Source organism: Meriones unguiculatus, chromosome 1 (assembly GCF_030254825.1).
Source record: "Meriones unguiculatus strain TT.TT164.6M chromosome 1, Bangor_MerUng_6.1, whole genome shotgun sequence".
NCBI classification, from domain to species: domain Eukaryota; kingdom Metazoa; phylum Chordata; class Mammalia; order Rodentia; family Muridae; genus Meriones; species Meriones unguiculatus.
In genome coordinates, this window is record NC_083349.1 from 99,363,259 (window position 1) to 99,374,314 (window position 11,056).

Below are 11,056 nucleotides of genomic sequence, written 5' to 3' on the forward strand. Positions count from 1 at the left end.
AGATGATGCCTTGATGGCTGGTTCAGATGAAGATACCATAAAAAATATGTTTGATGAAGTAAGGAAAAAATTGTCTTGCTAGGGATTACAAATTGTTCCTGAAAAAAAAATATACAAAGAGAAGATTCTATTACCTAGGATATAAGATAGGTCTTTAGCATATTTGGCCAGAGAAAGTACAAATCAAGAGGGACCAATTATGAACTCTTAATGATTTTCAAAAACTGCTGGCAGATATTAATTGGCTAAGGCCTACAACTGGATTAATTACTCCAGAGCTAAGTAATTTATTTCAAAACTTACAAAGCCAGAGGGCCTTATTTACCCATATGGGATCTGGTGTGTGTTATACATGAAGGACTGATTACTTGTTGTTGAATAAATAGTGAAGTTAATTCTAAATCACCCAATATAAGTTCAGCAGCTTCTATATGCAAAACAACTCTTTCTGCATATTGAGAGTCAGTAACTATGTTAAGAGATTCTGGAAAATCTAATAATACCATAAGAATGGCATATACCTCTGATATTTTTTTAACTTTGAGCCATTTTACTTATTTTATGACATGCCTTTCCTGATTTATTTGCATCAGTATAGAATGTAGGGCCTCCAGAAATTGGAGTCCCTTTCTCTATATGAGGGAGAATCCAATTAGTTCTTTTTTTTTTTTTAAGATTTATTTATTATTTATACAACATTCTGCCTGCACACCAGATCTTACTATAGATGGTTATGAGCCACCATGTAGTTGCTGGGAATTGAACTCAGGGCCTTTGGAAGAACAGCGAGTGTTCTTAACCTCTGAGCCATCTCTCCAGCCCCCAATTAGTTCTTTTTATAGACCAAAGTATCTTGCTCTTGGGGTATTTGTTGTTAATTTCTCCCCCGCAAATTACTGTAAGCTCTGCTAATGTTCATTTTCTGCCCATAATGAGGCAATTTCAGCGTTAGTAAAAAGTACCACAATTTCTGCTGGGTCTATTCCTGCCAATTGAAAAAAATCTCATTTTTCTTTCAGAATCAATTCAGAAATTTTTTTTATATAGATCTTTAATTTTTTTCTCTGTGTGCTAAAAATATCCATTCTAAAATATGATCTTTTCTCTGCATAAGAATTTTTGTGGGAGAATGAGTAGAAGGCAAAATAACTAAAATACAGGACAGCTTTAGATCCAAACAATCATCATGTGCATCCTGCAATTTCTTTTCTATCAGAGCCAATTCTCTCTCAGCCTCAGCTGATAATTGTCTTGGACTATACTGTCTTGATTCCTTACCATCTTGTAAGGTTTGAAATACATTACTTAGCTCTTGAGTAGTTAAGTTGTGGGCCTTGGCCAGTTAATATCTCCCAACAATTTTTGAAAATCATGAAGAGTTTGTAATTGGCTCCCTTCTGATTTGTACTTTCTGCGGTTGAATTGTCTAGGCTATATACCTATCTTCAATCCTAGATAAACGATAGATAATTGCTGCACTCAAGTATGCCTCAAATAAACTACTCGGGGTCAGATCCCTGAAGTGTAAACCAGCACTAGCTGCTTAATTGTGTTGCACCAAACTGCCTTCTTGCCTCTTGTGTATCATTATTCTACTGGCTGTGGTGGTTACAGAGACCCACCTACCCCCACAGTGTGTAGGAGCCCATGAAGGCTAGAGGCATAGGAGTTCCTGGAGCTGCAATTTCATGCACTTGTGGGCTGTCCAATGTGGGTGCTGGGAACCAAACTTGGGTGCTCTGCAAGGATAGTATGATCCCTTGATTCCTGAACCATCTTCAGCCCTTTCTTTCAAATCTTTTTATGGACATTGTGGGTAAACTAGCGGAGAAGAGTGGGTGAAGTAAATGTCTTGAGGAGAGCAACAACAACAAAAAAGTTGTGGTCATTTTTATATTGGTTTGCCTCTACTGGTATCGCCCAGCAAAGTTGGTGCTTAGGTGTGCAAATGCTAACGTTGAATGAATGTCAGGTTTCATGTTGGTTGTACTGTTGTGTGTGTGGCTGTTTTTCCTCATTGAAGAATAGTGTTGCTAAGTATGTGATATAAGAGGAAAACTTAGTGAAGACTTTGATAAAGGGATGCTTCAAGACATTTTATGAAAATTTCCAAACATAACATAGAGCAGAATAATGGATTGCCATTGGTCCATTGCTCCGATTAAATGGCACGCTAAATTGCTTTCACATGTGTACTTGCATTCATTTCACAGTAGAGTTACTTTGAAGGCAGTCCCAGCTATTATATCATTTCAATCATAAATGTTTCCATATGTATTGTAAAATGATACCATAATTTTAGCAACCACCGTACCCTTGTCGTTCCCAAAGGAAAATGACTCTTAACATTTAATATCCATTCATTGTCTAAATTTTTCCTGTTGTCTCATACATACTTTTATAAAGTCCCTGACAGTATTCACAAGCTGTGTTGTGTGTTGCAGACTCCACACATCACTGATGGGAACCATCTACCTTATCTCTTACTCCTCGAGAGTTGCATATTTAGGATGAATCAGTCCAGATTTCATCAGTCAGGGTGTGCTTTAAGCACAAATAAGTGAAAAATGCCAATACCTTTTTTACCCCGCCCTCTTGCCAGCTCAAAAATAAATTTGTGTTTCATGGAACTATAGATGGAACACAAGGAAACATGCTATTCACTTCCTAACTTGCTCTCTGGCTCACTTCCTATCCAGGCAGAATTTTCCAAGGGAAAGACAGTAAACTTCAGAGTGTTAAGAAAGAGGCTGTGGCAGAGTCATTTGTAGGAGTAGTGGCAGCAGGTGGTGGTGGTGGCATCAATATAGCTGGTATAGAAACAGTTTTTATTCGCTCGTTCAACTCAGTCATTCCACAAAAACTTAGTAAGTAGCATGTCACATGTAAATCCCAAGAAGTTCTAAGGTGCCTTTGTAATATGGCGTCATATGGAAGGGCCAAGGAGAAGAGCCGTTAAGGCTAAGTATAGCAGTTGTAGAGATGCTTTCTCAGTTGGCTTATTCAACCCGCAACCATTTATTGGGTAGCAGTTTCAGGCCTTAGGGGAATTTCAGTGAGCAGAAAGGGAGGGGAGGATCCCTTTGTATGAAAGTCAGTCAGCAACAAATGTAATGAAGCGAGTTTTTATGGTTTGTTAGAATGTGTTAGCCCTATAGGAAAACAGAACAAGATGGGTATCTGTAGCAGGCAAGAGTGTTCTCTTGGAAATGGGACCAAGGGCAGGATTCATGGAGAAGGTGTTAGTGGAGCAAAGAGAGAAAAGTAAAGGAGTGTACAGACAGATGTTTTGGCTGGTGCTAAGGCTGAGCGTGGATATCATTTTGAAGAGATGGTTAGGAGGCAATTGTGAGCGGGAATGGGTGTAGGAGGGAGAGAAGACTAGGAGATAGGGTCTTTCAGGCTGTGGAAAGGACTTACTCAGAAGAATTGGGAGACATTAGGGCATGTTTGAGCAGAGAGTGATAAGAGCTCTTTGTATTTAACTGGGATATTTTGACTATTGTGGTGAGAATGGATTTGAGGAGGAGAGGGCAGTGTAGAAAGTTCAATTTAGACATGACTGAAATCAACCAGGAGAGCAGTAATGACCTTGACCTGGATGGAAAGAAGTAGGTTTTGGAAATGTGTTTGCAAAATAAGAAGTTATGCTAAGTGCATCTCCTAGGTATGAGGCACATGGCTTGTATTTATTTTTAATCTTTGCAAATGTGCTTGTTAATATTCAAAGATGGGGAAACTGAGGTTGAGAGAGGCAAGACCAATTGACCCAAAAAATACTTTGTTTCTAAGTAAACCAGGCTTGGTTCTAAACACAGGATCCCCTCTAGGTAATTTAAGCAGGAAGGGAATCATAAAGGCTATAGAAGCTTGCAGATTTCTTAGGCTGCTCAGCAGGCCTATTTGAGACAGCTCTGAACCTTACCTAAGTGCTGAGTAGAAGCTTAGATTTTACAACAAACCTACTTTAGGGTTCTCAAACGCTTCTATCTCCCTTCCAACTAGAGGTTGTAAGACCTAGGGTCTCACAGCTCAGGAGTTCAAGATCGTGCCCTTCCCAGAAACCCCCCCAGACCAAGACTCATTGCAAAAGCAAGAGGTTTATTAACCATTGCACAATGGGGTCACCCCTGCTGGTCAGCAAAGAGTGGCACCAGGAGACAAAGGCCTTTAGGTTTTTAAAAGAAAAATTGCTGGAAATTTGAAGTTGCAGTTTTGGCAATTTAGGATTGGATGAGGAAGTTATAAAGTAAGGTAATTGGTTAGTCTTAGGTGCTCAAGCTTGGCCAGTCCTGCCAAGTGTGGATGCAGCTGCAATTTAAGGTGGGGGTGGTTAGCTCATCCTTGAAGATTAGGGGCTGCGGACTTTTGGCTGCAGGTCAAAAGCTACTCAGAAGAAGTCTGGGTTCGTTGCTAAGAAATGCTATCTCAAAGACAAGGGTCTGGTCCTTTTTTTTTGCTGAGTGAAGGTCATTGCTTGCTTGCCTTTTTTTTTTTTTTTTTTCTATCTGTCCTCACAGATAGGGTCACATTCCTCCATTCTCTGGAAAGGTACTAAGAGGCTTTAGCTTAACCTGAACCTAAAACTCAAAGCTATAGGCTTTAGAAGACATACAGGTTACAAAGTTAATTTAACCCTTTCAAGGTAAGGGACCAGAGGTAGGGGAGAAAGAAAAGGGGGCTGTAGACATTTTTAGTAGTTCTTCGCTACCTGGATACCAGCAGTCCAGTCCAAATGCCAACACCAAACAGCAATATGATTCAGCACAATTCAGCAGATTGGAACAAGTCAGCGAAAGCTGCAAGACTCTGTTGGATTGCCCCGACTGGAACATTTTTCTCTGTGAAGTGAAATGTCAAAGAACAGTGCATCGATGTCAATCTAGAAAGTGTTGTCTCACTGTCCATGGGCCTCTATGTATCTCCTCTCCTCAAAGTCCACCCATGATGTTTTCAGCTGGACAAAGTCATGCCCCTCTCAGGAGACAGCTCGCAGCAAAACATCACGTGCCCTCTCACAAGACAGCTTCCAGCAAAACATCACATGATACACTCGAGTCTTTAAAGGAACTAGAAACTTTCACTTCCGCTGAGTGTGCAAGGAGCCTCTGTGCATGATGGGAACAGCCTCCAGTGCAACTGACTTTATTATCTTTTTTTTTTTTTTTTTTTTGAACACCTGCTTGCAAAATAAAGTGTTGGTTCTGGAGATCTGGTTGATGGAAATGGTTGCACCTGTTGGTATACTAATCTTAAAGTCTCATTGTACTCTCACAATTATTCTAGATGAGGAAAGGTGGATTTCTGCTTGGGGAATTACTGAAGTGAGGGATGAGGGTTGCCTGCAGTTCACCCATACCTCTTTTTTCAACTTTTACAGCAGAAGGCAGCTCTCTCTTATATGGGCCATGGAGCTCCACCCTAAAAAAAGGACCCCCAAATCCCAATTCGAAATCTGTTTTTGGTTTTCTGTGCCACAAACACACATTTAAGCATGTTCTCTTTGGAGGTGTTCTGCATACGAGTGTCATGTCTCACTCCTCAAAGAACTCCCAATTTCTTTCCAGTAGCCAGCTGCTAAGGTACACGAAACGCTGAACTCTTAGCCCCCTATGAATGACTTATATTCAATTAATGGTACCTCCACTCAAGATGGCGCCTGTGCTGCCATATTGGCCTTCATTAACTCCTGCAAGACATATTTCCAGAGGGCTGAGTGCAGTAAGACCATCTGGAGCAAGGAACAGACAATGATGTGGAGAACTCTGTCTGATTTCCCAATAAGTTCTGTTGTCTTGGAGGCAAATCTTTGGCTTTATTTCACTCTGTGGCTTTTAGATGCTAGACTCTCAAAGAAATAATTTCTTGGCAGTCATATTTAGAGCATTCACTTATATTTTTAAAGTCTAAATGTTCTAATTAAACTGGTTTGTTTGGCCTGCAGGAATTATTTGAAGATTGTTCTGGGCTGTGGAGAAAGGGAAACCCTCCTCCATTGCTGGTGGGAATGTCAACTGGTACAACCACTTTGGAAATCAGTCTGGAGCTTTCTCAGACAATTAGGAATAGTGCTACCTCAAGATCAAGCTATACTACTCCTAGGCATATATCCAAAAGATGCTCAAGTACACAACAAGGACATCTGCTCAACCGTGTTTGTAGCAGCTTTATTCGTAATAGCCAGAACCTGGAAACAACCCAGATGTCCATCAACGGAAGAATGGATACAGAAATTGTGGCACTTTTACACAACAGAATACTACTCAGCAATTAAAAACAAGGAAATCATGAAATTTGCAGGCAAATGGTGGGAACTAGAAAAAAATCATCCTGAGTGAGGTATCCCAAAAGCAGAAAGACACACATGGTATATACTCACTTATATAGACCTATAAGATAGGATAAACATACTAAAATCTGTACACCTAAAGAAGATAAACAAGAAAGAGGTCCGGGGTAAGATGATCAATCCTCACTTAGAAAGACAAAGGGGATGGATATTGGAAATAGGAGAAAACAGGTAACAGGACAGTAGCCTACCACAGAAGGCCTCTGAAAGACTCTACCTAGCAGTGTATCAAAGCAGATGCTGAGACCTATAACCAAACCTTCGGCAGAGTGTAGGGAATCATATGAAGGAAGGAGGAATTAGTATATCCTAGAGGGGACAGGGTCCAAATATATCAGGGCACAGGGGTCTTCTATGAGACTGTTTATCCAACCCAGGACCATGCATGGATACAACCTACAACCCCTGCTCAGCCATAGCCCATGGTAGCTCAGTATCCGAGTGGGTTCCCTAGTAAGGGGGACAGGAATTGTTTCTGACATGACTCATGAGCTTCCCCTCCCCCCTGAGGGAGGAGCAGCCTTCCTAGGCCACAGATAAGGACATTACAACCATCCTGAAGATACCTGATAAGCTAGGACCAGATAGAAGGAGGAGAGGAGGACACCCCCTCTCAGTGGACTCGGAAGGGGGCAGGGAGGAGATGAGGGAGGGAGGGGAGGATTGGGAGGGAAAGAGGGAGTGGGCCACTGCTGGGATACAAGTGAATGTATAAAATTATTTAAAAATAAAAATATTAATATAAAAAGCAAAAAAAAAAAAAAAAAAAGATTGTTCTGGATTGGTGTCCGAGTGACAGTGCATGCCGGACGGGTACCAAGTTATTTTAAAACATGCAAGAACAGAGCATTGAAAAATATTTGCAATATTTGCATGGGTTTGTGTGTGTTTGTGTATGTGTGTGTGTGGCTCACAACTGTTGGAATTGCCATGCCTGCTCAGCGTTGTCAGCATGACTGTCTTGTTTATTCCTTCACCCAGAACATGTATTAAGTGTATCTCAGGTGCTGAGCTACACGCAGGACACAGTGGTGAGTCGTTAGTTCATGGTGCCTCTTAGGGCAGTGGTTCTCAACCTGTGGGTGGCGATCCCTTTTGGGGTGTGGTCCAAAGACCCTTTCACAAGGGTCGCCACAGGGGTCTTTCCACTAAGACCATTGGAAAACGTATTTACGTTACAATTCATAACAGTAGCAAAATTACAGTTATGAAGTAGTAACAAAGATAATTTCATGGTTGGGGGTCACCACAGCTTGAGGAAAGGATCAGGAAGGTTGAGGACCCTGCCTTCGGGCCTTTGCTTTCCAGCTTCGGAGGCCAGATGCGTGCCAAAACATCATCTCCTTCCCGGTTGTAGCAATGTCTGCCATTCACCTTGAGTCCAGCAGGGGGCAGATGAAGCCCATTTATGAAATTATTCACAGTCACGCAGCACTTCCCACTTATTCTAATAACTTACTTTGTTCGGTTTCGGAGAGAAAACAGAATTTGGTGCTGTGCTTATGCTTGTTATTTATTTGGATTTATAAATAACAACAGATCAGAAAACAGGTACATTTCGTTTTGCAAAGCAAAGATTTTTTCTGGCATAGCCCTTTAAGTAAAGAGATCCTATTTTACTACGAGTTCGCTCAAAAATAAAGAGCGATAAATGGATTTAATACGAATTCGATTTGAAGTTTTCCATAAATGTAACATGTTATGCCGGTGTTTCCTTAGGTTGAACTGCGGCCACATTTTTGTTGTTGCGGGGAGGGTGCCATTAGCTCATCTTGTCCCTATTTCAAAATAATAGCTTCTCAACTACAGTCTCCTATTTCGAACGTGAACAAAGAGAAAATTTCAGAAGTGAAAAGAAAGCAAGTGTGTGTGGCTTTGCTCAGGAAAATAAAAAAATTACCACCAACTCCCTAGTGGCCGGGCCCTAGAAAGGTAGTGGGAACGGGGAAAGGAAGAGGGGATCTTGGGTGAGGGCTGGGTTGGTGCTTAATTAGTTCCTAGCCGTTCTGAGAGCTCATTACATCTTTGCATTCTGTTCAAGATTTTTCTTCCCTACAAGACAGTAAATTCTGTGGGCAAGGCCACTCGTGTCTTGCCAGCCCCTGACTGGCCTGTTCCCAACACCTTTCACGTGCCGCTGCGCCTGATGCATCCTGGTTCTTCCCGTGACGACAGTGAAAAACTGAAGAGGCTGAGATACCTAAGGCGTGACTTATTTGGTGGTGTTTGAGTGTGTCCATGTGTGACTCCCAGGGGTTCCCAGTTCTCCTGAGAGGATGACGAGAGGTAGAGGCAGCAGGAGTAGCGACGGGCTTCCGTTAAAGACCTTCAGATCTGAGCATTCAATCTCATCTATTGATTGTAAGAATTCGAACAAGCCCACTTGTCCAAATGAGGAGTTCTGTAGAACCCAAAGACAAGTCTATGTTTGGTTGTAACACTGAAATCTTGAGGCAATTACTCCATTTCTAGAATGTCTCATTTCCTTTCCTTTTGGTTGGGAACAGAAAATAATATAATGTCATCGGTGTAGCTATCGCCTAAGAATGAACAGATCCTAATGGTTCATCATCTTGCTACTTTCTGTTGGTCCCTCATCTTCTTGCGTATGTGCAAGAAAAGTGCCAACTGCCAGTTTTGGACTGCCTTTTCAAGGATGCTTAGAAACAACCTCGGGAGAGAATGTTTTCTTTTCAAAGTAGAAGAGCCACTTGCTAACAGCCTTTGAAGCTCAGGACCGAAGAACAAGCATTCCCACTGTAATGTGATCGGGGAGCTCCAGGCTCAGGGCGGGGAAGCCTGTCTTAAAAGTTAAGGTGGCAGGGTCCCAGGGGCTGAGTGTGAAGGACCATGCTGGGAAAGCCCGAGTTTGACTCCTGGGGCCCATGCAAAGGCGGAGGGAGAAAAGCAACTCTGTGAAGCTGTTCTCCGCCCCTCACATTTGTGCTGTGGTATGCATACGGGCACATGCTACTGAACAGATGTCTATTTCCTTCCAGCGTTTCCAGTGTCCAAGTTGGAAAAAAATGTAAATTTCAGCTGTTTGGAAGCCACCGTCACAGCAGTATCTCTCTACTCTATGCTTGGGACAAAACACAGCATGGAAATGCCCTTTTCAATTCTTGCTTCAAGTGCTGTGCAGGAACCAGAGAGCTTTCAACAATGGCAAACAGAATGGATGATTCTGCCTCTTACGGAAGAAAATCAATAAACACAATGTCCTCTGAGGCAGACAGATTAGAACCGCAAAATTCCGGGGTTTCACAGCCCGTGACAATCGCCACCCAAGCTACTTGTTAGCCCCGATAGGAATGCTTTCCTTCCGGGCGGCCATGCCTCCGGTTAGCGGCCTCTCTCAGTTCTGTCCTTCGCTCATGTGGTTGCTTTGCACTTTGACCTGCTCTGACCCCAGCCATTTCCTGGTTTGGGAGGCCCTTCGGAGCCTGCCAGTCTTGACAGAGGACTGGGACGCCTCCTGGACTGGCCATGAGTAGCTGTCCCTCAGCTCTGGGGGCAACACCACAGCCAGCTGGGGATTGTTTCCTTGGAAACTTTGCCTGCTTTCTACTCACTCAGCTCAGGATCTTGGCATGTGTATCCCTGGGAGGTAGCCTGCTGTGACCAATTCAGAGTTTGCAGTGGTCCAGAGGAGAGTCTTTGCTTCTGTTTTTCACTCCAGCAGAAGTCTCAGCCCTAAGGGGTGCTTCTCCCTGACCCCTGTGCTATACTCGGACCCGAGACAAATCTGTCCTATTCCCCAGTGTCTCTAAGAAAGATTACCTTTGCAGAAGAAACAGACACCCTGAGCCCCACCCATCTCCAGGTTATGCAAAGAAGAATTTGTAGAATGCCCAGGAGCAATCTCTAGACGTCCAAGGACAGGACAAAGATCCGGGAACTGGCAGTGCCACGGGGGTTTGGGGAATCCAGTTCCTAGAGGCACAGATGATCTCTCCCCGTCTTTCATTCCAGCCTCTCTTATCCTATTGGATTTTGGTCCTTGAAATGGATCAACATGGCTATCGCAGCTCCAACTCCACATAATGTTCCAATTTAATCACTTTTATCTTCTGGTTTATTGTCTATATGACAGTTCAAGAAGTGGGGAGAAACTGTTGGTAACTTGCCAGTCAATTGATAAGCAGATTTGAGACAGGTGTCTTCAGCTTCAGCTTTAGCCAGGCCCTGGCCAGAACAAGTTCTTTGAGAAGGGAGCTGGTCTGCCAGGCTGGGTGACACAAGCCTGTAATCCCAGCAGTTGGGGAGGCAGAGGCAGGCAGATCTCTGTGAGTTCAAGACCAGTCTGGTCTACAAAGCAAGTCCAGGACAGCCAAAGCTATACAGATAAACCCTGTCTTGAAAAAAAAACAAAAAATAAAAAATTAATTATATTAAAATAAAAATAAAAATATGACTAGGAATTAGCCAGAGCTCTCCTCTGGCCCTTCAGATGCTTGTGCAGCCTGACCGTTTGGAAACACACTCACATGCTGTGCTTGTTTGGTAACGAGCTTGTTTCTTCTTGTCCAGTCAACACTTAGGGCAAGCTGAGGCAAGAGAGCAAGCTGAGGCACTATGAGAGATAGAGGACTTGGGTGGGCTTGAGGGACAGGAGAACAAGTGAGGCGCTAAGGTGGCTTGGTCCTGTTTCTGCATCACAGAAACCAGGAGGTGGTCAAGGAGGATAAAAATGGCATCTGATTTAGT